Source organism: Pelodiscus sinensis, chromosome 2, assembly GCF_052426305.1.
Source record: "Pelodiscus sinensis isolate ZL-2025 chromosome 2, ASM5242630v1, whole genome shotgun sequence".
NCBI lineage: Eukaryota > Metazoa > Chordata > Testudines > Trionychidae > Pelodiscus > Pelodiscus sinensis.
Genome location: NC_143053.1, coordinates 261,749,690 through 261,775,803, shown reverse-complemented (window position 1 = coordinate 261,775,803; position 26,114 = coordinate 261,749,690). Strand labels below are relative to the sequence as shown.

Sequence of the window (26,114 nt, the reverse complement as noted above, 5' to 3'; positions counted from 1 at the left end):
ATAGGCTCCCCCTCTCCCAGAAGTGTCCCCAGTTCCTAATAAATCTAAACCCCTCTTCCCTACACCATCGTCTCATCCATGCATTGAGACTCTGAAGCTCTGCCTGCCTATCTGGCCCTGCGCGTGGAACTAGAAGCATTTCCGAGAATGCCACCATAGAGGTCCTGGATTTCAAGTTTCTTTCCTAGCATCCTAAATTTGGCCTCCAGGACATCTCTCCTAACATTCCCTCCGTTATTTGTACCTATATGTACCATGACCACCGGCTCTTCCCCAGCACTACACATAAGTCTATCTAGATGCCTCGAGAGATCCGCAACCTTCGCACCAGGCAGGCAAGTGACCATACGGTTCTCCCGGTCATCACAAACCCAACTATCTATGTTTCTAATGATTGAATCACCCACTACTAACACCTGCCTCTTCCTAACTGGCATTCCCTCCCCCTCAGAGGTATCCTCAGTGCGAGAGGATACCGCAACATCCTCTGGGAGGAGGGTCCCAACTACGGGATGGTTTCCCTCTGCTCCCATTGAATGCTCTGTTCCCTTGAGCCTTTCATCCTCCTTAAGAGCACTGGGGCTCTCAGACTGGAGGTGGGATAGTACTACAGTGTCCCGGAAAATCTCATCAACATAGCTCTCTACGGGTATGTCTACACTACCCCGCTAGTTCGAACTAGCGGGGTAATGTAGGCATACTCCTTGTGGAAGCCTAGTTCGAACTACCTAATTCGTGCCGCATGTAGCTGCGCTTCACAGGGTTCGAACTAGCGGGGATTTAAAAATGGCGGCTCCCCGCTTATGCAAATGAAGCCCGGGAAATTCAAATCCCGGGCTTCATTTGCAATTGCGGTATGCCTACATTACCCTCCTAGTTCGAAATAGGAGGGTAGTGTAGACATACCCTAGCTCCCTTAGCTCCTCCAGTTCAGCCACCCTGGCCTCCAAAGCCCGAACTCGGTCTCTGAGGGCCAGGAGCTCCTTGCAATGGGTGCACACATACGCCACCCGCCCACAGGGCAGGTAATTATACATGTTACACTCGACTCATAGACTCATAGATTTTAAGGTCAGAAGGGATCATTATAATTATTTAGTCTGACCTCCTGCACAGTGCAGGCCACAGAATCTCACTCACCTCTCCCAGAAAAATCCTCTTACCTATAGCCCAGATATTGAAGCCTTCAAATACGTTGAAGACCCCAAGATGCAGAGAGTCCTCCAGCTGTGATCTGCGCCCCATGCTACAGAGGAAGGTGAAAAACCTCCAGGGCCTCTGCCAATCTACCCTGGAGGAAAATTCCTTCCTGATGCCAAATATGGCGATCAACTAAACCCTAGGCATGTGGGCAAGACTCATCAGCCAGACACCCAAAAAGTTCTCTATAGTAACTCCTATCATCCCTCCATTGACCTATTTCTGACTGATAATGAATGGTCAATTAGTTACCAAGATCATGTTATCTCATCCAACCATCCCCTTCATAAACACATCGTCTGTGTCTACACTGGCAAGTTTTTCCGAAAAATCAACTGCTTTTCCAGAAAAACTTGCCAGCTGTCTACAATGGCCGCTTGATTTTCCAGAAGAGCAATGACGATCTTCTGTGTGAAATCAGCCACTTTTCCAGAAAAGCTTTGCCGTTCCCATTTAGAAAACGGCCAGTGTAGACAGCTAGCTAATGCTTTTCCGAAAAAGCAGAAGAAACAGAAAAAAGCAGTTTGGACGCTTGGAGACCCCGTAGGAGCCCTGGACTTCCTGGTAACCCGAGCTCTTAAAGCAGTCGCAGGCTGCTGGGCGCACATGGCAGGAGCGTGCCTCAGGCCTGCCACTGAGCTCTGCCACGGTGCACTGTCCTGCCCAGCCAGCATCAAAAGGCAGCCATGGCAGCTCCAGGTGGTGATCCCCCTGCACCCCCAGCTCAGGAGGCCCCCAGGGGCCGCAAAAGGCAGGCTCCCTCCTGGACCCGCAGGGTGCTGGAGACCCTCCTTGATGTCTGGCAGGAGGAGGAGGGTCTCCATGACATCCAGTCCCGGCACTGGAATGTGGACATCTTTGTCCGCATAGCCGAGGCTCTGACCCAACATGGACATGCCGCCTGGAACAGTGAGCAAGTCTGGGCAAATGTGAAAGCGCTCCGGCTGGGGTACTTCTGGGCCAGCGAGGGCAGGGGGGCAGGACCAGACGCCTGCCTCCACTACGACCGGCTGCATGTCATCCTCGGGCAACCAGCCCTGCAACCTCCAGACGTGCCGGTGGACACCTGCCAGCGCACCCCCGTCATCCGAACCACAGAGGTGGGGGAGGGAGAGGACAGCGGCGGTGCTTCAGGAGAGGAGACCAGCATTGCCATCCAGGAGGCTCCTTCCAGCAGCTCCTCCGAGGCAGGGGAAGGATCCACTGGTGAGTCTTTGCAGTTTGCACTCACAAGGGCGGGGGAGGATAGAGCCAGGTGCCCGGAGGGGGGAGGGGGAGAGCACGTCACTCAGGCCTCGTGAGCTGCACGCTGTGTAGCATTAGGCAGCAAGCAGCACGTGTAGCCACGTGCAGCCTGGTGACTGAGCAGCATGTGGCCGCGGCAGGCAGCTGCAGGGCACGCCTGGGACCGTGCTGCTCACACACATGCGGTGGGACCAGGGGGAAGGGTGGATGCCGGCTGGAACCGGCCAGGGCCCCAGGGACTCAGCCCGGAGCCCGCACCTCCGCACGGGTGCAGCACGGAGAACGGCAACACTGCCCCATGCCTGGGTGTGAGGCACAGCCAGCTGCTCCTGGGAAAACCACAGCATCACAGTCCTGTGACCATGGCCCCCACCGAGCCCCTCACCTTGGCTGCCTCCGCAAGGGAAGTCCCCACCGTGGCCACACATGTCCCTGCGCTACCGGGCTTGCGGGAGGGATAGTGGGAGGGAGAAGGCCTGCCCTAAGTTTTGCTGCAAGGATGGAACACCCGCCCCCCAGTCCCTCTCCTGGTTCCGTCCAGGAGATATCCCAGGCGAGGGGATCTGAGATCCCAGACCACCTCTGCCAGATGTGCTCCCAGGCACTGTGTGGGGATGCATCTTGCTCCCTCTCAAACACCAGTGATTAGCCTAAAGCTTTCACAGTCTCCACCAGCAGGGAGTTCCACAGGTGAATGCAGCACAAGCACCCTCCCGCCCTCCATGGGGCCAGGACACAGACTGGTGGTTACAATAGTGGAGGAGGACCCTACTCCCCAGGGGTGGTCTTTCTTGCAAACATACAACACGGGGGCAGGAGGGGAACCGAATGGGCCCAAGCCACACTTCTGTGGGGTCACCTGGGCTCAGGGGTGGAGGGCATGAGGTGTGGGGACAGTGGCCGGGCTGCCTGACTGACCCGTCCTTTCTTCTCTTCCCTGCAGCGGACCGAGCACAAGACCCTCCAGTCCGGCAGCAGGGGCACCCCCAGCAGGCCAACCCCGGAAGCGCAGACTCTTACACCGGGACCAGCTGCTTTGCTGGCACGTTGTAGCAGTGGAGGCAATCCAGGCCTCCATTCGCGAGTGCGTGCAGGGGGACCTGCAGTGGCGGCAGGAGGCCTGGGGTGCCTTTCAGGCACAGTATACAAGGATGACCAACTCCATGACCATCCTCACTATGCACTTTGTGCACACTGTGTACTATGGCATGGCCGTACCCCATGCCCCCGCCATCCCTCCTGTACCACAGCCCATGCCCCCTCCTGCCCCTGCAATAGCCCCTGCTCCTATCCCAGCTCTTGCCCCCGCAATGCCCCTGCTCGTATGCCCCCAGCTCCTGCCCCTGCTCCTGCCACCCCAGTTCCTATGCACCCAGCTCCTGCCCACCTCCCCGTGCAGCCTGCCCCGATGCGGCCTGCCCCGCATGTGCAGGTCCGCCCACAAAGGAGCGCTCGCAGGGCCCACCCATACAGTAGCACCTACCCCTCCCCGTCCTAGTTGAAGTTCTCCTCCCCTTCCCCCTTGTAAATAAAAAGTCTATTGTTCAGTTGATTCTTGTGTTGGTTATTGTGTTACTCGAGGTAACTGTAAGAAATGATTGAGATGCCAATTAGCCACCTAAATTTAAAAGGGTTACAAACTGTGGACACCAAATTCTGTATTCGATCACCTGGGGTCCCTTTTTAAGTGGTCAGTGGTTTGTGGTGCATAAATAAATACTGACACTTTTCAGTACAATTTAAACCACAAACTATATTAACATAGATTACTAACAAGCAAGAACGGCTACAAGATGCACACTAAAGATTATGTAACATAGTCTAGGTGCAGGGAGGACGATTGGTAGTGTTGCTGGCTACCTCAATCCTTTGGTCCTTCCGGGCCATGGGAGAGGAACAGCCAGGAGATCCCTCGACGGAAGATGACAGCGAAGCTGGCCACCTCAATCCTTTGGTCCTTCCGGGACTCAGGAGAGGAAAAGCCAGGAGATCCCTTGAAGATGACTGGAATCAGGTACGATGACTTGAGCCTTCCACACGAACCCCGAATCCTCTTTCCTATTCTTCGGGACAGGCGATGGGGGCCTAAACCCAAGCCTAAACTAAAAAGAAAAACCCTAACTATGCCCGACGCACCCGACGAACAGTCACGATGACAGCCAATGTGCTTTGAACCGACGCTTTACAATTGGGGGGAGGTAAGGGGAGGAGGTGGGGAAGGGTAGGGGATGGGAGGGAGTTGTATGGGGAGACCCAGGCGACCCTACTACGGGGCTTGGGCAAACATGTCCATCAGGGTCTCTCTGATGTGCACCCCATCCTGGCGCGCCTGGGGGACGGCAGCTGTGTCGGGCTGTTCCAAGGTCTGTGCCTCGGCTGCCATTCATGCAGGGAGGAAGATCTCCCCACTGCGCTCCACAATGTTGTGGAGCACGCAGCACGTGGCCAGTACCTCCGTTGCATTCCGCTCACCCATCTCGAGACGGGTGAGCAAACAACGGAAGTGGACTTTCAAACGTCCAAAGGCGATCTCCACCAGATTTCGGGCCCGGTTGAGGCGGTTGTTGAACTGGGCCTGGTTCTGGTCCGGCTGCCCTTTTTTGGGCCGCATTAGCTAGGGCAGCAGGGGGTAGGCCGCATCCCCGATTATGCAGATGGGCATAGGCACATCCCCGACAGTCAAGTCCCGCCGGGGGAAGTCCCACTGGGGGCCCGCCTCCAGCCTGCGAAAGGGTCCGGAGTTGCGGAGGATGCGGGCGTCATGTGCCCGGACGGACCAGCCCCCGTAGATGTCCAGGAAGTGGCCCCGGTGGTCCATGAGGGCCTGGAGAACATTGGAGCAGTACCCCTTGCGGTTCATGAAATGGGCTGCTCAATGCTCCAGGGCCCGGATGGGGATATGGTTTGCGTCCAGGGCTGCGAAGCCGGACATGATAGCATAGACGTCACGCAGGCGGATGACTTTTGGGAGCAGGATGTCGCTGATGGCGTGGACGACCTGCAGAAGGGTGCAGAGAAACACAAGGGAACACATCATATAAGGCAGAGGTGAGTGTGCGCTCCCTTGGCCCCCCCCTTGATTCCCTCTGTCCTCACGGATGCGCGCACACACACACACACACACACACCAGGGCCCCCCTCGCCCCATGCCCCCCCCCACCAGCTGGCCTGTGCAAGGGAGGGACGGCCCAAACCCCTGGGCGACCCAGCCTGGAGTCTTGGCTGCCCCTGGGCATGGACTGCAGCACCCTCCCCCCACCCCACTGCCCCTGGGACTTACCTCCATGACGATCACACCGACAGTTGATCTTCCCACCCCAAATTGCTGGGCCACCGAGTGGTAGCTGTCCGGTGTGGCCAGCTTCCACAGCGTGATGGCAACCCTCTTGTTCATGGGGATGGGTGCCTGCAGCCAGGTGGTGGCTCTCTGCAGCGCGGGGGTGAGCCAGGCGCACAGCTGCAGGAAGGTACGCTTTCTCATGCAGGAATTCCGGAGCCATTGCTGGTCGTCCCATTGTCCGAGGACCAGCCAGTCCCACCAGTCAGTGCTGGTGTCCAAACTCCAAACCGGCCTCTCCACGGTGGGGTGCTGATGCCACAGGGCCGCCAGGGCCTCCCTGGTGAGGGAGTCGAACATGAACAGCAGGGCACCAGCCTGCAGCACGAGCTGCAGGCACTTTCACAGCTCCAACAGAGGCCCGAGCAGGCATATGGCCACCCATGGCTCCATGGCAGACAGGGCAGGGCAGGGCAGAAGAATGAAAATGCAGAAAAAAGCAGTTGGGGGCCAAAGGGTTGTGTCCCCAAAAGTCAGAGGGCAACCACCAAACCTGGTGATGAAGTTAGTTTATGTTTAGCTAGAAGCCATCTTGTATAACAGAAACCATTTCAGCTTTTTGTCTTTGCACGTAGGCCAGAGTGAACTTTCTATCATCCCAAGCGCCAGGCCAAGACAGATGTGCTATTGGAATGTGTTAATTGGGCTAGTTCAGAGAGGAGAGGCACTCCCTCGTACCTGTCCGCCATCATGTTGATAAGGCTTTGTTTTTCCTAGTCTAATTGATTATTTCTGTAATTAGATGCCCTGACGTCAGACTGTTTGGTTAAGGGTATAAAGATACTAGGATTGATTGTATTAGGTAGCCTTACTGGACCCAGCTTTGCTGAGACCACGTTTGGCTCACTTTGCTTTTATTGGCCAATAAAACTGTCTGTTTAGCCGCGTAAACTGAGTGAGGCGTTTGCTTCGACAATTTGGAGGTTCTACCGAGATTCCTAACGCGCCACTTGCCCGTATGGACGGACCGGCACTCCACTTCCAAACCTCTCAGAGCGCTCAATAGAAGGTAAGGAGATACCTGTTACGAAATCTCCTGGTGAGGGCTTGGGATTTGGAGTGACGGCCAGCCATCGGGGTAAGGGGAGCTACGGAATTCAATTTTGTGGAGCGGCTAACATTTTTGTCTGTCTGTGTCTGTCTTTGTCTATTAGGCCTGTCTTATGTGTCACAGTTCCAAAAGGGCACACCGGTGTCTCTAGTGAGGCAGCCATGCGCTGGACCCTCTGAGTTCGGACGCTAAAAGCTGGTGTGGTGCCATTACTCTCTCTCGGCACACGGAACTGTGGGGAAGCTTTGTTGTCTCTCTCTGTTATTTGTGGGCGTAGTACTGACCTCTGAGGCTAACCCCAGGCCATAGTGCCCCATTCTGCCAGGCTGTCTCCAGGCGCCAGGACGTGGTGTTCTGCTGGGCTGGGGCAGGTGCCGGAAACCCCTGCGAGGCAGGTGGACCTTGAGTCCAGTGCTTCGCAACAAAAAGGGGGGGGACCAGTGCGAGCAGGTGAATTCTTGATTCGGTGACTCGCAGAGCGAGCAGGCGGATCCTGATTCAGTGACTCGCAGAGCAAGCTGGCGAATCCTGTTTCGGTGACTTGCAGAGCAAGCAGGAGGATTCTGATTCGGTGACTCGCAGAGCGAGCAGGCGGATCCTGATTCGGTGACTCGCAGAGCGAGCAGGCGGATTCTGATTCGGTGACTTGCAGAATATGGTGTAAGCAGGCGGACTTTGGTTCGGTGTCTTACAGAATTAAGCACGCGCAGGAAATGGGGGTAGGTCAGTCTACAGGAATTCCAGTGCCTTTATGTTAAGTGCCTTCTGGTATAGGATCCTAATGAAGTCTGATATTAAGTGCCGGGTGTCTTAGGGCAGCGTCACTTAATAGAAACCCATGGGAACTAGACAATAAATAAAGATGCATCTAAATGTGGAAACTGTAGGAAAAATGTGAAAAAGGAGAAAAAAAATTGTGTGTGGAAGATGAGTATGAATGTAATGAGTGAAGAATGAATGCCGCTGTATAGGTCTGAGACTTGAGCTGATTCCAGCTGCACCAGGGCTCTCCCACGAGGGAGCTCTGAACGCAAGGAGTGGGGGGGGGGTCAGCTGAACCTTGAGACTCAGCAGATATGTGAGGGAGTAACGACTCCCCTTATTTCATAAGCTGCTAAGGTCTAACAATCTAGACCCGGCAGACTCTTTCTTTAGAGTGTGTAAAGTTAGTTTAAGTGGGGTTAGTCTAAGCACCCCCACACACACTGCCAAAAGGCACCCCTGTATACTACTTGTACATGCATAATGGTCCAAGGACCTGTAAGCATTTAACAAATTTAAAAAGAAGAAAAATTAAAGCCTTGAGAAATAAAAGTGAAGCTCAGAAAAGCAAAAATCCTCCCTGCAGTAAGATAGGTAACTTAAAAGTTGCTGCAGTGCCTCTATGCCAAAATAATGCACAAGAAGAGAAAAAAAAAAAGAAAAGAAAATTCTCAGTTGGCACACCCATATCAACCAAGCTTAGGGGGAAAATCTGGCACAACATCACCCCTCTATCCCTCTTTATAACGCATACACAGATAGAGAGGAAACATGAAAAATAACTGAAAGGAATTAGCTCTTCCCTTTGAAAACACGGGCTCCTGTAACAAACTTGCCCGATCCAAAGCAAAACACAAACTTTAAAATAAGTTTAACAGTTTAAGGAAAGTGTTCCTCCAAATCCTAAGGGGGAGGAAAAAAAAATAAAAAAAAAACTGCTTTAAGAAATAACTCCTTGTTTCTTGCAGCCTCTTTTAATCATCTTAGCAATAAAACAGTCAAGTTAAACATTTGGCTACAAACACTTTGTTAAATCTATTAAAGAGAAAATAAGGAATTCTACTGAAACTTAATTGGTTAACGGCATAAAAGAATAAAATCTATACATTGTAAATTTGTAAAACCTGCACCCTAAGGGTTAAATGTGTCTTCCAAGGAACCTAATTATTGTTTAAAAAAATCCAAGCCCAGAAACTTCACAGTGTTTCTGTTCAAGGCTGAGCTGATAGCACTTTTGACTTGCTTTCAGATCCAAGGTTGTGTGTGTCTGCAAACTGCCTGTCTGTTCTGGAAGGGGGGGAGCACTGTCCCCCATAAGTAAGTCTGTAACATTGCACGTGATTCTTTTCAGGAAAGGAAAACCTTTTTGCTTGCTGGAATAGTAACTAGCAAGCACCTTGTTCTAAGAGTTTCTGTGGCAGTAAAAAAAGCCTGGTCTGCAGTACAAGAAGGAAACTGAGGCATGCCACCTTTAACTTAATAATTAAATAATAAAGTAATTTACTCAAACCCTCTGAAGCTAGTGTTCAAAATAAAAGCATACAATTGAGTAACAGCAGGCTGATAAAAAAGTAGCAAAAATCTGTAAAGAAAAAGTGTTCTAAAATATAATGCACCACTCCAATGTGGGTAGAAATGTTTTCTTTGTCTTTCAGATCATCAAGAAGCGCTAATATCATCTGAAAATTAACTGAAAAAAAAACCATGGTTCTGTGTCATGACATAATAAGTTTGTGTTCTGTGTTCTGTCCAGATTTGTCTTGTGTGTGTCTTAATTTTGATATATGTATTTCTAACATTGTTGTGTGTACAATATTGTTGTTTTAATGAAAGAATAATTTAAGTCCCTTGAATAATCTTAACTTTGTGCTTTACATAGATAGTTTTTTGCTTTTATAATTCTAGCAGAATTTTAGTAGCCGGCTATGCAGTTTGTACAGTCTGGAATGTAGTGAAATCTGCTCCTCTACCTGCTGTTTTTCCCTTCTCTCCTACCATCACCAGCTCCTACGCCGTCTCTTTCAGAACTGGCCCTCCTGCGAAACCAAGCCCCAGAATCAGAAAAGCAGGAGTGGAGACTGGCAGGGTGCACCTTGCACCCAGACCACTTGTGGTGCAGCTCTGATGGCCACATTGTTGCCCCAGTGGTCTTGCTACCTCACCTTGCCTCCGTGCTCCATGGATTGTCGCACGTTGGCAAAGGGGGGGATGGTGGCAATCCTAAAACAAAATTGGTTTGCTCCCAAATTCTCCCAAGCAGCAAAAGATTACTGTCTGGCTTGCCCTGTCTGCCAAGCCCACAACGTGGATAAACCTGTAAAGACAGTTCCGGCAACCAGACCTCCGCCTTTAGGACCATTTCTGAATTTACAAATGGACTTTATTCAATTGCCTAAATGTCAATCCTTTGAATACGTGCTGGTTATTGTTTGTTTTCGGGATGGGTAGAAGCTTATCCCTGCAGGAAAGCGGATGCCATCACAGTAGCTAAGAAACTTCTAAATCATTACATCCCATCATGAGGAATACCCCTGGTGATCTCCAGTGATAGAGGTACCCACTTTACTGGACAAATTGTTCAAAAGCTGACAAAGTACTTCTCTATCAGACAAGCACTGCACTGCCCGCGACACCCGGAGAGCGCAGGAGCAGTAGAGAGACGTAATGAGATTTTAAAGAACAAACTTGCTAAGATATGTGAGGACTCTGGTTTAACATGGGTAGAAGCACTCCCGATTGCCCTAATGAGCATGAGAGCCACTCCTAATCGGAAAACTGGACTCTGTCCACATGAGATTGCATGTGGCCGACCTATGAGACTGTTAAGCAGCCCAGACATTAACCTGGCTGATGCCATACTCATTAAAGGAAGCATAGTCAAGTATTGTCAGGAACTTATGAGGTGTGTACAGTCCTATCATTCACAGGTTAAGGACGCCTTCCAGGAGGCCCCGACTGAGCCGTGCCATAAACTACATCCAGGAGACTGGGTTTGTGTGAAAGTTCACCAGCGAAAGACTGCCCTGGAACCCAGGTGGAAAGGTCCCTACCAAGTCCTTCTGACCACCCATACTGCTGTAAAGTGCGAAGGATTGCCCACCTGGATTCACGCCTCCCACTGCAAACCCGTCCTGGCCCCTACAGAAGTCGGCCCCAACAAGGAGCACCGCAGGCCTGGTACCAGAAATCCAGGTCCAGAAGTAGACGAGGATCAGCGCAGGCTTGGTACCGGCAATCCAAGCCCTGAAGCAGACGATCCTGAAAGGTACCAGCTGCGGCCCAGAAGGACCTGCCAGCGATAGGTGAAGCAATCTACGAAGTCCTGAAGAACAGCCAGCATGAGGCTGGACAAACAATTCATGTTGAGCTTATGCTTAATCTTGTTTTTAATACCTAGTAGTTATAACCTATATGGTTCAAATGTGTTTATGCTTTTAATGAACCAAGTTTCCCAAGAATTTAATTCCACAGGTTGCTGGATATGTGCTCACAGTCCTGTACATTCAGAAGGAGGCATCCCAATGATTCCAGTCCCACTGAAAAACACTCAAATGAATGGCACACTGTTTAGTGAACTAAGCCAAATTAAACTCGACAAGAAAAAAAAAAAAGGTTTACTAACCCAGGGTATATCCGCCTAGCCTTGACCCCAATTGGAAAGTACTGCTGGACATGTAATGGTTCAAGAGCCAAGGTGAGAAAAAAAAGCCCAAACCGATGGCCCTAGACTATGTCCTAGCTAGTAAAGGCGGGGTTTGTGCCTTAGTAAGAAGAGAATGCTGCGGGTATATTTCTGACACCAGCAAAGAAGTAGAAGAAGATGCCTCAGAGATTGAAAAAAACTGTGGAACGCTTAAGGCAGGAGAAAGACTGGACCCTCTGGGATTGGTTAAGAGGCTAGTTTAGACATGTGAAAACTTAGATTCTGCAAGGTGTAGTTTTAGTATTGGCTATATTCTTTTGTGCTTATTTTTGTTTCTTGATAATCAAATGCTGTATTTCTTGTATTCTAGAAAACAAGGGACAGACCCTCACTAAAGAGAATGTAGAAGTAATGATGTTAAAAGATGATGAGCAGAGAGAGGAACAAGAAATGTATATAAAGGCTTTGATGAAAATAGAGATGTAAAATGGTTTCATGGTTAGCCTTTAAAAGGCTAAAAGGGGGGAGTTGATGAAGTTAGTTTATGTTTAGCTAGAAGCCATCTTGTATAACAGAAACCATTTCAGCTTTTTGTCTTTGCACGTAGGCCAGAGTGAACTTTCTATCACCCCATGCGCCAGGCCAAGACAGATGTGCTATTGGAATGTGTTAATTGGGCTAGTTCAGAGAGGAGAGGTACTCCCTCGTACCTGTCCGCCATCATGTTGATAAGGCTTTGTTTTTCCTAGTCTAATTGATTATTTCTGTAATTAGATGCCCTGACGTCAGACTATTTGGTTAAGGGTATAAAGATACTAGGATTGATTGTATTAGGTAGCCTTACTGGACCCAGCTTTGCTGAGACCACGTTTGGCTCACTTTGCTTTTATTGGCCAATAAAACTGTCTGTTTAGCCGCGTAAACTGAGTGAGGCGTTTGCTTCGACACTGGTAAGGGTGTCAGTCCCTACCAGAGGTCCTAACGCACGGAGCAGGAGACCAAAGGCTGTCCAGCGAGACCCCTTTAAGCACATGTCTGAACGGCTCTCCGGCCCCGCCCCCAGAAAGGTCTGGTGGCCTTTTGCCCTCTTCAAAATGGTTCCGGGCTTCTGCTTTTGCAAAAAAGCATGCCACCAATGTAGACGTGCTTTTCTGCAAAAGCACATCGTTCTAACGATAACTCCGGGACCAATCTAGACACGCTTTTCTGGAAATACTTTTAATGGAAAACCTTTTCCGTTAAAAGCATTTCTGGAAAGTCATGCCAGTGTAGACGTAGCCATCTAGTTTAATCTTGAAGCCAGATAGATCTTTTGCCCCCACTATTTCCCTTGGAAGGCCGTTCCAGAACCTCACTCCTCTAATGGTTAGAAACCTTCATCTAATCTCAAGTTTAAGCTTCCTACTAGCCAGCTTCTATCCATTTGTTCTTGTGTCCACATTGGTGTTAAGCTTAAATAATTCCTCTCCCTCCTTGGTATTTATCCCTCTAATATACTTAAAGAGTGCAATCATGTCCCCCCTCAGCCTTCTTTTGGTTAAGGTAAACAAGCCAAGCTCCTTGAGTCTCCTTTCATAAGACAGGTTTTCCATTCCTCGGATCATCCTAGTGGCCCTTCTTTGTACCTGTTCCAGTTTGAATTCATCCTTCTTAAACATGGGAGACCAGAACTGCACACAGTATTCCAAATGGGGTCTCACCAATGCCTTGTATAATGGCACTAACACCTCCTTATCCCTACTGGAAATACCTCGCCTAATGCATCCCAAAACCGTATTAGCCTTTTTCACAGCCATGTCACATTGGCGGCTCATAGTCATCCTGTGATCAACCAGGACTCCAAGGTCCTTCTCCTCTTCCCTTACTTCCAACTGATGTGTCCCCAGTTTATAACTAAAATTCTTGTTATTAATCCCTAAATGCTTATACTTCTCACTATTAAATTTCATCCTATTATTATTACTCCAATTTACAAGGTCATCCAGATCTTCCTGTATGATATCCTGATCCTTTTCGGCATTGGCAATAGCTCCCAACTTTGTGTCATCCTCAAATTTTATCAGGACACTTCCACTTTTGGTGCCAAGGTCAGTGATAAAAAGATTAAATAAAATTGGCCCCAAAACTGATCCCTGAGGAACTCCGCTAGTTATCTTCCTCCAACCTGACAGTTCACCTTTCAATATGACCCACTGTAGTCTCCCCTTTAACCAGTTGCTTATCCACCTCTCAACTTTCATATTAATCCCTATCTTTTCCAATTTAACCAATAATTCCCCATGTGGTACTGTATCAAAAGCTTTACTAAAGTTGAGGTAGATTAGATCCACTGCATTTCCTTTATCTAAAAAATCTGTTACTTTCTCAAAGAAGGAGATCAGTTTGGTTTGGCATGATCTACCTTTTGTAAAACCATGTTGTAATTTGTCCCGATTGCCATTAGCCTCAATGTCTCTAACTACTTTCTCCTTCAAATTTTTTTCCAAGATTTTGCATACTACAGATGCCAGACTAACAGGCCTATAGTTACCCGGGTCGCTTTTTTTCCCTTTCTTAAAAATAGGAACTATATTAACAATTCTCCAGTCAAATGGTACAACCCCTGAGTTTAGAGATTTATTAAAAAATTTTGCTAATGGACTTGCAAGTTCATGTGCCAGTTCCTTTAATATTCTTGGATGAAAATTATCTGGCCCCCCCGATTTACTCCCATTAAGCTGGTCAAGTTTGGCTTTTACCTCGGATATGGTAATATCTACCTCCATATCCTTAGTCCCATTTGTTATGTTACCATTATCCCTAAGCTCTTCATTAGCCTCATTACAGACTGAAGCAAAGTATTTGTTTAAGTATTGCGCCATTCCTAGATTATCCTTAACCTCCATTCCATCCTTAGTAATTAGCGGTCCTACTTCTTTTTTTGTTTTTTTCCTATTTATATGGCTATAAAACCTTTTACTATTGGTTTTAATTCCCTTTGCAAGGTCCAATTCTACCTGACTTTTAGCCTCTCACTTTATCCCTATATGCTCTAACCTCAATAAGGTAGCTTTCTTTACTGATCCCTCCCATTTTCCACTCCTTATATGCTTTCTGCTTTTTCTTAATCACCTCTCTGAGATGCTTGCTCATCCAGCTTGGTCTAACACACCTATCTATAATTTTTTTCCCTTTTCTAGGGATACAGGCTTCTGACAGTTTCTGCAACTTTAACTTAAAATAATCCCAGGCCTCTTCCACCTCAAGATCCATAATTTCTTTAGTCCAATCAACTTCCCTAACTAATTTCCTTAATTTATTAAAGTTAGCCCTTTTGAAATCAAAAACCCTTCCATGTGTATCCTTCCATTTAGTTTGAACTGAATTAGCTCATGATCATTTGAGCCAAGGTTGTCTCCTACAACCATTTCATCTATGAGGTCCTCGCTACTCACCAAAACCAAATCTAAAATAGCAATAAACAAGATAGACCCCACTCTGCTGCTGGGCTTCTCTCTCCATTTTTCTAATGAATAAGTTTAAGTATAAACTGGGATTCTTTTTAAACCTCTGAAGTATAGATTATTCTAAGAGTTATATTTTAAAGAAGTGCCCTCTAACCTCCCTCTCCAAACTCCCTGTTAGCTGTTCCTGTTCGCAAGCTCCCTGGTCGCTGAGTCAAAGGCTTATATAGCTCTGGTAGCCCCTCCCCCTGACTGAGGCTCAGCCAATTAACAGAGGCTTCTAGATTTCAAACTTTTTAGAAGCTCCTTCAAACCAACCAACCAACCAACCAACCAACCAACCAACCAACCAACCAGACAAACACAAGCTCAGCACACAGCAAATAACCCCCTCCCCCTCACACACACACACACTCCAGAAAGCCACTTGCCACAAGGGTCCCATTTTTACTCCTCTTTTTCCTGGAGAATTCCCTCTCCAAACTCCCTGGGTATGTCTACACTGCCACCCTAGTTTGAATTAGGGTGGCTAATGTAGGCATTTGAAGTTGCAAATGAAGCCCGGGATTCAAATATCCCAGGCTTCATTTGCATCTTGCCGGGTGCCGCCATTTTTAAATCCCCCTTAGTGCGGACTCCGTGCCTGCGGCTACACGAGGCATGGAGTAAGTAGTTCGAATTAGGCTCTCTAAAACCAGATAGCCCTGACTCTGCTACTGGGCTTCTGTGGAACGAGGTGTACCAGTAGTTCAAATTAAAGAGCCTAATTCGAACTACCTACTCTGTGCCGCGTGTAGCCGTGGGCACGGAGTCCGCACTAAGGGGGATTTTAAAATGGCGGCACCCGGCAAGATGCAAATGAAGCCCGGGATATTTAAATCCCGGGATTCATTTGCAACTTCAAATGCCTACATTAGCCTCCCTAGTTTGAACTAGGGTGGCAGTGTAGACATACCCCCCGTTAGCTCACTTGTGGCCCCTGCAAGCTGTAGGTTGCTGACTGCTGGATTCCTGCCAGTCACTTTGGGAAAATAGGGGACAAAGTTCCCATCTGTAAAACAATGTCAGGAGACTGGGAACAACCCTCAAATACAGACTGTCCCAGGAGAAATGGGATGGTCACCCTAGATTCAACTGAAGAGGCACATTTGGCTTAGTGTTACAACATAGAGATGCACTTATGATAAATAAGACGTTTATTAACAAAGACAGATGGAAACAATTAAGCATGAATAATACAAAAAGATAATTCTTGTTTTGTAGAAGTGAGTTAACTTTAGTAAATTAATTTTATCTAAAGCAGTTTTTTACCTAAGGTTGCTACCAAGTGACACTTGCACACATGACCAAGAGCCAACCTTTATGAAATCAAAAAGCCCTGTATTTTCTGCTTTCTCAGTGAAGAGTAACCAAGATTTTCTTCCTTGGTCTTATAATACAATAAATCTTTGAAATGCCTATTCCGAAATAAGGCATGTGTAGATTCTCCACTGCTGCTATTTCAAAATAGCCCTGCACCAGGGCCATTCTAAGTCATTCCTCCCCAGTGCCTCCTGGCCATCAAGATCTCATCTCTACATTAGGAAAGCCGGCTTGGGACTAATTTTGAGACTTCCCTGCAGTGTAGATGTGCTATTTCTAAGTAAGCTATTTTGGAATAACTATTCTGGAATAGCTTATTCCAAAATAATTGTGCAGTGTAGACATACCCAAAGTTACCTGGCTGTAAATGCAATAGTGGTACTGGAACTGGGGGAAAGATAGTGCCTTTCCACTTTTCATGAGGGCAACACAGGCCCCTCCCCACCCAAGTCCCGAACACTGAATCAAGCCGACATGGAACCTTGCTGAGGACTTCTGGCATTTTTGGGAGACAATAAGACCATAAACCTGACTGTAATGCAAGGAATCTGAGAGCAGCCTCCTGGGCTCACTGCTTGCATTGCTATTACTATGGTCTGGTTGCAGCTGCTCCTCCAGTGAGCCCTCCTCCTCCCCCCACTGACAGGATCTTGAAGAAGGAGAGCCATGCAGGAGCTACGTGGAGCAGGTCCATCTGCCTTTGGCCAGGACAGGTGGCTTCTTTGTCCCCTACTCTGGAGGTCACAGATTCTCCAACAATCTCTGGATTATGTCTTGGCCAGGGGCCAGGCCTTGGGAGGGGAAATCTCCTCTGAAGTTTGGAAGACTCTAAGGCTCTTGAAATGAACAGCATTCCACTGAAGGTAATGGAGACATTCCATTACAAATCCATGTTGCAAGCCGTTATATGACTGTAAGTCCGTACTGCTGCACTTAAGTTAAGTGAGTGAAACCATTCTAAATCTGAGTAATGCAGTGTGGAAACTGGCTCAGCATATTTAAATTACAGAATAAGTATTTTAATACAGAACAAAAGTTACTAGTTTTATACATAGTATATGAATGTGCTGCATTAGCACAAGAGTGAGTGTGCTAGCCCGTCTGAAAGAGGGAGGTTGGGAAGCAGTAGGATTACATTGTAATGAGAACTTATTAATGGATTTTGGGCCTGAGGAAAACTGAGAGAAATACAACAACAACAACTACAATTACAGCAAACACCAAGAACAGAATAACGTTCTTATTTTTACAAACAGATTTCCTAGCCTTCGTATTCCTTGCAGTAAGATCACTCGCATCTTCTTCAGCTGGTTCCAAATAGATATCATTGGTTTAACACCTGCCCCCGTTCTCCAGCACCGTTCTCTGGATCATTCCCACCAGCTCCGAAACCTGCTCCGTCTGCTCTTCTCCGGTTGCTCTGTTGTTGAAAGCGCAGTAGCGGTTCCCACATGCCTGAATCAGCCTCTTAAGAGCTTTATTATCTGAGTGTTTCACGTAGTCATGCAGGGAGCTGACCCCTAAATCTTCTTTCCGGGTGAACAGGACAATTGTGTACCTCATGGCTCCATCTCCAAAGATCTCCCGGACTCGCCTCACTGCTTCCTTGTCTTCTGAAGTGTAACGGCCCAGCTGGGTCACCAGCACCAGAGCGTGGGGTCCTGGGGCGGAGAGCATGATACAGTGAACAATCTCTCCCTTAGTTGTTGTGGCACAAGCCTTTTGGTCAAAAATGGCAGGTGTATCAATAACCACAATCTCCTTCCCATTCCAGCTCCTTTGCCCCTTTTCACAAGTCAGAGTCACTGGCTTTGCCTCGAGTTTGGACTCAAACGTTTTTTCACCAAGGATGGTGTTTCCTGTGGCACTTTTCCCAGCTCCGGTTTTGCCAACGAGGATGATTCTGAGCTCCGATCCGTGGGACAGTCAGAGCATCACTGCACAGGTAATAGTACACGAGTAGGACTTGTACCTTTTTATACAATTGCTAATTAGCCTGCATTAGAATTTCATTTGCTGCAGCTGAGTCACATGAAGTACATAACTTCCATCCAGTCCCAGTTCTCAGCTATTCTGTCCTCTGGGATGTCTTGCTATCTTAAACTGAACATGCCCAAAACTGAACTCCATATCCTCCTTATCCAACCAACTCTATGCCTTCCTCCATCTAGCCCCCAGTACATGGTTTGTTGTGCTGAGCTTATATGCGAAATCACTACTGTGGCCACATCAAAGTCCCTTTTCAAGATTCACTTCTCTTGTGTAGTGTGTAATGAATCAGGCTGACTGAGCTACATGTTGCCTCTTGCTGTTTCCAAGCTCTATCCAGTTGGTCAAATGGAATAAACGTTTTCATACACAATTGTTTCTATTTTTTATTTGAGATTTTGAAGAAAAACAAAAAGCAGACCAACTCTGTAAAACTGACTGAGAGGGCTGTAACATGCTTACACCCTCATCTTTTTTCTTGATCAAAAGTGGCAGGTTGATTTACAGTTTGCAGCTGCTAGAGCAGTTTGATCTATGCATGAAATTAGAAATATTGGGAAAGAGATTTTCTTTGCTGGAGGTAGTTCCCACATAAGACCAATTACAAGGCACATGTCATTACCATTCCCCAATAACTGCACCCATACCACAGCCACCACGGTAATTTGGGTGGCTGGAGGTATATTTAGAACAAGTCTCAAAACCCTGAAGCTTGCAGGGCTTGCTTTCATTTTACAGAAAAATATAAGCTGTAAAAAATAAAGAAGTTAGCCCAGAAATGGACTTGTGTAATCCTCTTACCATTGAAGATTGCATGGTCTCCTCTCAGATTACTCCCATCCATTTTCCTCTGAAATTTTTGTAATAACATTTGTTATTTACAAGAATATTTAACCTAAGAGCCCAGAATATAGAAAAATATTTATCTAGAAAAACCCAGTCATACAAATAAATAGCAATCATTATAATCACTTCTATGAGGTTTGATTATGATCAGAAAAATGATTTACCTCAGATCATTATTCCAGTTTGTCCAGATCATTTTGAATCTTGACCCTACCCTCTAAAGCAGCTGCAGCCCCTCCCAGCTTGATATCATCTGCAAACTTAATAAGTGTATTTTCTATGCCAAAATTTAAATCATTGAAGATTTTGAACAGAACCAATCCCAAGACTGATCCCTGTGGAACCCCACTTTTTATTCCCTTCTAGAATGACTCAACCATTAATAACTACTCTCTGAGAACAGTTATCCAGTTATGCACCCACACTATAGTATACCCATCTGCATTATATTTCCCAAATTTTTGCCGTGGTATCAGATGCTTTACGATACTATATGTACTGTTTTCCCTTTATACACAAGGCTTGTTACGAATCACAATTATTTTGGGGGATCAGTTAAACAACCTAATGATGGGAAAAATTGACTTGTACAATCAAAATCAGCTTTTTATATATGAATGTTATTCAAATGCTTTTCACGTGATTTTCCTGGGTCCAGTGTTCCCTCTAACATTTTCTTTCCTGAGTGGGATAATTTACTTTTAGGCAGGTTGAAATTTCTTATGTGCAACACCAGTATTCAAGTAGTGTATGGGTGTGCACCACTACTGCAAACAGACTCACACACATCTATAGCTATAGCTATACCTATCTACACATACATACATACATACATATGCATTTTAAGAAGTCCGTATATGTGGAAAAAAGTACATTAAAACTATTTAATATGAACTAAAAAAAGAAAAAATAATACTTCCCCTAGAGTACATGTATCATCATCCTTTCTGACAACTCAAGTTAGTAAACACACCAAAATCATATTATCCACATAAAGCTCAGCTTTAAGTTTCTAAACAAATCTATGCATCAACTAGAAATAGTATGTGCAAGGAGACCATGACTAATACAGTATTTACTGACATTAGAAAGGAGAGTAAAAGGCATTCACTAATACTTAAACAGTTTCTCTGGAGAATGTTTAGGATCCATGCCGCAAAAACAGATAAAAGTTTTCCTGGTTTGAAACTTTCATCTTGTCTGTGTCAACAATTCAATGATATAGAGGGGTAGCTGTGTTTGTCAGTAACTGACAAAACAATGAATGATCCTTCATCACCTTAGAGACTAACAAAACTCAAAAAGTAGAAACCCTAGAGCAACACATGACTTCAGAGTTTGTAGAGAGATCCATGTTACAAAGAGCTTGTAAATAAGGTCTCACCCTACAAAACAACTAGCATCATTCCTAGTATTTTCTACTTTTGACTCTTAAGTGTCAGAAATCTTCCACCTGTCCTGGAGAGGCATAAGAATCTTGTGGAAAAAGGGTGTTTTGTGCAAAAAAAAAGTCATGGATACACTGCCTGTTTTAGTACAAAAACCCCTAGCGCAAAAATGAAATGAAAGAGCATAAATGAAGTGTGAGAAAATGCTAATTCATGCTTCATTTGCATTGCTTCTTGTGGCAAAACCCATAGTGTAGCCATAACCATAGAGAACTGATAGAGAGGATCACCTGGGATACTAACATGAAGAGGAAAGGAGTCCAGGAGAGCTGGCAGTATTTTAAAGAAGCCTTATTGAAGGCACAGGAACAAACCATCCCGATGCACAGTAAGAAAAGCAAATATGGCAAGTAACCAACTTGACTTAAAAGGGACATCCTTGGTGAGCTTAAACACAAAAAGGAAGTTTACAAGAAGCGGAAACTTGGACAGATGACTAGGGAGGAGTATAAATATATTGCTCGAGAATTCAGGGGAGTGATTAGGAATTGCAGCTAGCAAGGGATGTGAAGGATAACAAGAAAGGTTTCTACAGGCATAAGAGGGTGATCAATGAGGGTGTGGGGCTCTTACTGGATGAGGGAGTGTCACGGCTCAATTCCCCAACCTGGACTTTGAGTGTAGGTAATGGGGGCTGGTTAGCATGATAAACTCTGTCTCTGTAACTCCCAGAGATAAACTGGTCAGGTCTCAGTTTCTCTGAGATCCAAAATAGAAAAACAGACTTGAAACCCTTCCGGAGGCAAAGTTCTCCCCCTGCTCCAACCTCCTTTTCACTTGGCATTGGGAAAACAGAGATAATCTGCAGAGACAATGGGGCTTTGCTTCTCCAGGGTAATGTGGTTTCACTTCCACATATAGCTTTAAAGACACAAAAATCAATCACTACTGGTTAATCAAAATAAAAATAAAATATTTTATCATTAAAACAAAACCACTGTTGCAAGAATAGTAGATGACTGGGTGTTAAAAGCCATCAATTGAAATAGATCCAGGGATTCTTAGTTACAAAAGAGAAAAAGTATTAACCATCTCAGACATGATTTCCATCCCTCAAACAAGGAAAACAATATAACCTGATGGTCTATCTAAACTTTTCCCTATTTACACATTTTAATGAATTCAAGGAGTCTGTTCCTGAGAGAGTCCATATCTCCTGCTACTTCCCCAAAACAAAGGGAAAAAACCAAACTCTTTCATTTGCATTTCATTGGCCGAGTGCCCAAAGCCTCCTCCCTTAAATGATGCTCCAAATTTGGTGTAACCCTTTCCTCACTCTCCAGGTAAGTTTGACTTTCCTTTACATCCCCTATTCATGACAAGGAGGTAAGCAAGAATGCATCTCCACTGCACTATTTTTCTGGAATAACAGCCATTATTCCAGAAAAATGATACTAGTATCTACTTTAGCAATTCCATTATTTGAACAGAAAGGCAAAATAACGGAGGACTTTTTCCAATGGCAGTAAACCTCATTCAACAAGGAATAAGCTTTTTCCAAAACAGCTTTTTCAGAAAAAGGTTTGTGTAGATGCAGAAAAGAGAGTTGTATGGAAAAAAAGAGGTCTCCAGGAAATAATACAGGTGCTCTGCTGGCCACTCCACCCTCACTCATCTCAACTCTATTCCTGTTCCCTGACAGCTCTTAAAGATGTGGATACAGGGGATAGGGTTTGTGGAAGGAAGCAGGAATCCAGATGCAGGAATGTGGACGTATATGGCTGGATGGCTGAGAGCCTTATCACAAAGGGCCACACCAGGACTCTGGAGTAGGTCTGAAGCAAAGTAAAAGAACTCTGGCAGGCCTACGCCAAGGTGAGGGAGCACAGATCATGCTCTGAGGCAGAACCCCACACCTGCAGTGTGGGGCCATCGTATGCCCAGAGGCAGCTCCGGCTCCGTGTTAGGGTGTGCTGTGGTGTCCAAACACAGGGAAACCAGAGCATGCAGGAGAAATGCTTTGCTGTCCGTAAGAGAGGCAGGCAAGCAAGCAGAAGAACCTGAGAAACAGCTGTTCAGGGGGTCCCTTTAAGCTCATGTCTCGGCTAGCCTTAGAGAGCAGCACCTGGAAGCAACTGCCTTGCCTGAACTGGTTCTGAGTGACCTTAGATGAGAAATAGTGTCCAATCAGCATGGATGCTATCTTTCACAAAAGCACATTACTATTTCATTGTGTTTTCTGTGTGTAGACTCTTTATTTTGAAATAATCTTTTCCAGAAGATCTCTCCTGGAAAAGCTTATTCTGGAAGAAGCTTTCAGTCTAGACATACCACTAAGGACAGATGATGTGGGAAAAGCTGAGGTACTCAATGCTTTTTTTTTTGCCTCAGTCTTCACAGACAAGGTCAGCTCCCAGACTACTGCACTAGGTAACACAGTATTGGAAGCATGTGGGAAGCCCTTGGTGGAGAAAGAACAGGTTAAAAAATATTGTGAGAAGGTAAACATACACAAATTCATGGGTCTAATTTTAATGCATCCAAGGGTGCTGAGGGAATTGGCAGATGTCATTGAAGAGCCTTTGGCCATTATCAGTGAAAATTTGTGGAGATCCAGAGAAGTCCCGGATGATTGGAAAAAGGCAAATGCAGTGCCCATCTTTAAAAAAGGGAAGGACAATCCAGGGAACTACAGACCAGTCAGCCTTACCTCAATCCCCAGAAAAAATCAGAGGGGATCCTCAAGGAGTCCATTTTTAAGCAGCTGGAAGAGGGCAAAGTGATCAGGAATAGTCAACATGGATTCACCAAGAGCAAGTTCTTGAGATAACTGGGTCTGTGGACATGGGGAAGTCAGTGGATGTAATAGACCTTGATTTTAGCAAAGATTTTGATACAGTCTCCCACAATATTCTTGCCAGCAAGATAAGGAACTATGGATTGGCTAAATGGACTGTAAGGTGGACAGAAAGCTGGCTAGACTGTCAGGTTCAAAGGGGTAGTGATCAACGGCTCGATGTCTGGTTGGTGGTCAGTTTCTAGTGGAATGCCCCAAGGATTTGTTCTAGGACCAGTTTTGTTGAACATCTTTATTAATGACTTGTATGATGGGCTGGATTGCACCCTCGGAAAATTTTCAGATGACAATAAGCTGGAGGGAGAGGTAGATATGTTGGAAGGTAGGGATGGGGTGCAGAGCGACCTTGACAAATTGGAGGATTGGGCCAAAAGAATTTTAATTAGGACAAGTACAGAATCCTGTACTTGGGTCAGAAGAATCCCAAGCATTGTTACAGGCTGGGGACCAACACACTAAGTAGCAGATTAGCAGAAAAAGACCTGGGGATTGCAGTGGATAAGAAGTTGGATATGAGTAAAATATGCCCTTGTAGCCAAGAAAACTAATAGCATATTGGAGTGCATTAGTAGGAGAATTGCTAGCCAATCTAAGGAAATGATTATTCCCCTTTATTTGCCATGTCTAGAGAATTGCATCCAATTCTGTTCCCACCCCCACTGTAGAAAGGATGCGGACGTATTGGAGAGGGTCCAGCAGGGAGTGACCAAAATGATGAGGGTGCTGGAGTACAAGATCTAAGAAGAGAGGCTGAGGGATTTGGTTTGTTTAGGAAAAGAAGAGTGAGGGGAGATTTGATAACAGCTTTCAGATTCCTGAAGGGGGGTTCCAAAGAGGCTGGAGAGAGGCTGTTCTCAGTGGTGGCAGATGGCAGAACAAGGAGCAATGGGCTCAAGTTACAGTGGGGGGGGGGGTCTAGATTGGCTATTAGGAAAAACTGTTTCTCTAGGCGAGTGGTGAAGCGCTGGGCTGGGTTCCCTGGAGAGGGGGTGAAATCTCCATTGCTGGAGATTTTTAAGTACTGGCTTGACAAAGCCCTGGCTGGGATGGTTTAGTTGGGATTGGTCTTGTTTTGGACAGAGGGGTTAGACTTGGTGACTCCTGAGCTCTCTTCCAGCCCAGGGATTCTGTGTAAACTGTTTGAAATGTAATCATGCAAATGTCTTCATACATACACACACTTTGCAACCTGTTCTCCCTCCAAACCATCCAGATAGAGGGGGTCTCTCTCTCATATCTGAACTGCAACAAGTGATTGTTCCAAAGCACTTGCAACCCCTCCTCATATGGTATCATCTGCAAAATTAATAAGCGTCCTCTTTATGCCAGTATATAAATCGTTGATGAAGATATTGAACAGAGCCTGTCCCAAAACAGACCCCTGCAGAACCCCACTTGTTATGCCCTTTCAGCAGGATTGTGAACCATTAAGAACTACTCTCTGACTATGGTTATCCAGCCAGTTATGCACCCTCCTTATAGTAGGGTTCATATAAGTGTTCGTATTTTTTTTTAAATTGTATCCTTTGGTATATATGGTTGTGACTATTTTCTTCCACTATTTGATCTGAGGAAGTGGGTCTGGCCCACGAAAGCTCATCACCTAATAAACCATCTTGTTAGTCTTTAAAGTGCTACATAGTCCTGTATTTTGTTTCAGCTACACCAGACTAACACGGCTACATTTCTATCACTATTCATCCTGGATGGCAGCCTGTGGCAAGTGCAGCCGGGCTGATGGCCGAGTGCTGTGATATGCCGAGTGTGGGCACTCAGGGCACTCCAAGCCAGGACTGCTTTGCAAGTGGGGAACCCCTGAGAACTGTCTGTCCGGGGTGGGGGTCGGGACCCTTTAAGCGCAGCCCTCGGCTAGCCTGAGACAGCAGCTCCACGCTCTAAGTCCTCCTCTGATGCCCTGCCGGCACTGCTTTTGGCCATCCTTAACCTCGGTTCAGGGTCCACTCAGTGTGGACATGCTAGTTCGAATTAGCAAAACGCTAATTCGAAGTAGTTTTTACGTCTAGATGCACTAGTTCGAATTAGCTTAGTTCGAGTTAACAAATTCGAACTAAGTTAGTTCAAATTAGCGCTGTAGTGTATACGTACCCAGTGTGACAAATTCTAATGACCGTTTCTTTAGAATGCGTTCTGCTGACAAACACCTGGGCTGTGTTTACACTGGGCCACTTATTCTGGAAAATCAGCCGCTTTTCCGGAATAAGCTGCGAGCTGTCTACACTGGCCCTTGAATTTCCAGAAAAGCAACGACGCTCTACTGTACGAAATCAGCCACTTTTCCAAAAAAGCTACGCTGCTCCCACTCTGGCATAAGTCCTTATTCCGGAACACTGTTCCGGAAAAGGGCCAGGGTAGACAGCCCAGTAGTCTTTTCCGGAAAAGCGCGTCTACATTGGCTACAGACGCTTTTCCAGAAAAAGGGCTTTTCCGGAAAAGCAGCCTGCCAATGTAGACGCTCCTTTTCCGGAAAAACTGAAAACGGAATAGTATTCTGTTTTAAGCAGCTCCGGAAATTCATGCCAGTGTAGACACAGCCCTGCAGTGTAGACATAGCCTGTATCTCCCATCCTCTCCGGGCAGTCCTGCTGCGGTGTGCTGGGCAGCCCCACTGACAGCTTGCTACAGGCAGTTTGCTGCCCAGCCAACCCCACAGGGACCCCTGCTGCTGCCCCTCCACTGGGACTCTCTAGTCCTGCAACACCCATGCCAGAGCATGCATGCTGCCAGACCGGAGAATCCTGGGTTAGAGAGTTTCGACCTGTATTACTAAAGTATCTTTTCAAGAGAAAAGCCAAGTCAACTCCTAGTGTTTCTGACAAAGCAGCAGCACATACAAAGCACAGTGCAAAAGGCAGAGCGATCTGCAACCCGTAAATTCTGCATTATGACACCTGCAGTGAAGTTTTAAGAAAAGGAAAGGTGACTTCCATGTACAATACAGCACTGCCATTAAGTAAGAGCTGCAGTGAGTAG

At 46.5% G+C, this 26,114-nt stretch overlaps 1 pseudogene; it reads right to left on the bottom strand.

The window, feature by feature from the left end:
* Positions 1-17,195: 17,195 nt before the first annotated feature.
* Positions 17,196-24,296, bottom strand: LOC102455979 (GTPase IMAP family member 5 pseudogene; annotated as a pseudogene).
* Between the last annotated feature and the right edge of the window lie 1,818 nt (positions 24,297-26,114).